The following is a 3,371-nucleotide window of genomic DNA, read 5'->3' as shown; positions in this document are numbered from 1 at the left end:
TAATTCATCAAAAAAATCAAAGAGTCTGGATAGAGACCTTCTCTTGGTATTTCTATGTCCTTACCAAGTATTTTATTCATTATTTATAGTGTGTTGAAATTGTTGATTTGTTACTATTCATAACATCCCAAAATAAATACAATAAATGAGGTAATAATGAAGAGAAAATGAAAAGTCAGTAATTCTCTTCAATGTCTAACTTTTGTACGTGAAATTATAACGAAGATTAAAATTTATAGAGAACAATAGTTATTTAAATTTAATTTATTATTTAATTAATAATGTAGGGGAAAATAGTAATTCATTAACTTACCTTTTAAATTTTAATAAATAATAAGAATTGAGGTAATAATGAAGAGAAAATGAAAAGTCAGTAATTCTCTTCAATGTCACTTTTGTAGGTGAAATTATAAGGAAGATTAAAATTTATAGAGAACAATAGTTATTTAAATTTAATTTATTATTTAATTAATAATGTAGGGAAAAATAGTAATTCATTAACTTACCTTTTAAATTTCAATAAATGATAAGATTTGTATTACAATGAATCAAGACAATGTGAAATACGTGTAAATAAATGCCAATTCAATGCATTTTAGAATTGGTGAACCTTTGGTCTTTCCAAATAATTGGTAGATTACGTGCAAATAAATGTTTATTCAATGCATTTTAGAATTGGTGACCTTTGGTCTTTCCACCTTTTTATTTTTTATTTTTTATTTTATTATTATTATTATTATTATTATTATTATTATTATTATCATCATTATGAACTTTCGACTTAACATCTTTCCACTTTTAGTATTTAGTATAATAAGATATTAGGATGATATATGATTAATGGTATTATTGTAGTAGCTCAATTTTATAGGGGTATTTTGGTATTTCAACTTCTTTTTTTCCGTATATTAGGATGATATATGATTAATGGTATTATTGTAGTAACTCAACTTTATAGGGGTATTTTGGTATTTAACCTGTCAACTTTTTTTGTTCCCACTTATAGTAATACTAGATAGGTATGAGCACATGCCCAACATTTATATTTTTGCATTGTTTCCAATAATTACTTTGGCTTAGTTTCTCTAATTTTCTGTTGTTATCTCCATTATACAGCTTTCCAGACAACTTATAAGCTTCCGTTTAGAATAAAACTAAAAAAAAATATGGGCAAGTATATAAGCTTCTGTCTATAGGAGAATTGATTCCACTGGCATATAGTTTACTGCTTATTGAAGCAACAAAAAATTGGTAAATAAGAACTTATAGTTGAAGCAAAAATATCACAAGCTTCTGCTGAAATTTCTTAACATAACATTGTATCATAGTAGTAACTTCATTGATTCTTCCGATAGTTATTTGGTCTTCATATAATACAAGTTATTCACTTGCATTTCATAAACGAACTTAAGCATCTTGTTGTTTCAAGCTTGATATGATAAATAAATTTGTCACGGTTTCAGCTTAAGTACATCAACAACCTCTGTACATTTTGAAACTGGACCCCGAGGAGAGGATAAAGTAATGAACTCGCAATATGTCTTCACAACGAAGCCTGACAAACTGTTCAACCGTGAAGTTACCTCCATGCTTCATCATCATTGACAAATGACATTGAATGGGAAATTCTTAACTATTGTGTTACTATTCCATGGAATAAAAGCCACATTTCATTAGCAGTACATTCGGAGCAAGTTTCAAAGTTGCAATAAAAATGAAAACAAAATATCATTAGGACATGCATAAGCTATAGGGAGTGATAAGTAATATCTCACTTCTTTCTGAGCTACTGCCCCTTCCAGGCCTCCTATCATGCATATTTGTACAATTTGACTCCACGGTATTTTAAACTTTATCTAAACAATTCAGTGCTCTGACATTAATATATCAAATATATGCACAAACTCTTCCTTTGAGATGCTCGATATATACATACCAGTCACAAGACAATAATGTGCATTGAAAGAAGGTACATGTTGGTGATAGGGGAGACTTATTCCTTATTTCTGTCAAGCTGCACTTCACGAATAATAGTGAACCAAATTCAGTTTTCTAAGTGCAAAAAAAGCTTTCATACTTAAATGGATCAATGGTTGTTTATCCCACACACCTGCTTTAGATCATGGTGATCGTCACTGTCATTGAAATTGATATCGGCATCAAGTCCTCTAAATTTAATTGCAGCACGATATATGCCCTGAAATTAATATAGAAATCTAACACCATACAATCCTATTCCAGCTAATTAAATAGTACCATTATAACTTCGCTAATGAAATTCAAAATCTAATTACTATGTTGTTCCTAGCAGCAGCGTGTGCAGTGTTAAATCCTCCCATAAGACTCAAATTCTCGATAAAAAATGTCTAACTGAAGCTTGCAGTTACTTAGAAACAATTCATGAATGAAGTATGAAAGAACTTTAAATCAGCAGAGCAGTTGTATATTAATAATTACATTTGCTTACCCAAGTAGACTTGTTTCAGCAATCCATGCATGATATATATTTCATAGAAACTTCAGTTACTTTCAAGCTATATCTTCATGTAATTATCGGTATTTCAACAGAACAATAGTTTCTCTGTGAATTAAGAAATTATATGTCGTTCAATACTGATTATTGGTGGAGACATAAGGGACTTATTCATGTGTGAAATGTTCAATGTATGACATGATAAAGTTGGAAAAGTACACTTTCAGGGAGAATATTGAGATCAAAGGACCTCTTCTCCTTTGTGATGCTCAAGTTGTTCCATCACAACTAATAACTCCTTAAGTGAGAGTGGCATCGTCCACATGTATACTGAAATAAGTGTAAAAGAACATGTTCCAAAGCTATGAGCTACCTAAAGGTGAAGACGGTGGATTGTTCCCTTCCTAATCTTCTCCCCACATGCAACTCCTATTGTATAAGTTGGAACCTTTTATTGTAGATTACATTCTGCAAAAGATATTGTAATCAGGCAAATAATGTAACTTCAATAAAATGATTGCGTTAAACATGTCACAATATATACATGCAGAAATAAATCATGTTTAGCTATAATACCTACAAAGACGTTTGTAAGTCAAACCAAAAACAGAAAGAAAGAAAAACAGACTTCTAATACTCTTTTTGCCTGAAAATTAAAAAATACATCTATACTTGAAAGCATATAGAAGTAAACAAACCTACATACTCTTTTTGTCTGAGATTTAAAACAGACCTCTATACTTGAGAGCAAATATCAGATAATATCTTAAGGTGTTTCTTTTTCTTCAGAATATTTTATAAGCAGCATAAAAAGTGCTCCTTACAAAAATGAAAAAATAAAATGCATCTTGTGCACTGTAAGTTAATTTTTTATACAACATCTTAATATCCCAAAAGT

The sequence above is a fragment of the Solanum tuberosum genome, unplaced genomic scaffold (genome assembly GCF_000226075.1).
Source record: "Solanum tuberosum cultivar DM 1-3 516 R44 unplaced genomic scaffold, SolTub_3.0 scf00097, whole genome shotgun sequence".
Classification (NCBI taxonomy): domain Eukaryota; kingdom Viridiplantae; phylum Streptophyta; class Magnoliopsida; order Solanales; family Solanaceae; genus Solanum; species Solanum tuberosum.
Note: the sequence above shows the minus strand (reverse complement) of the source record.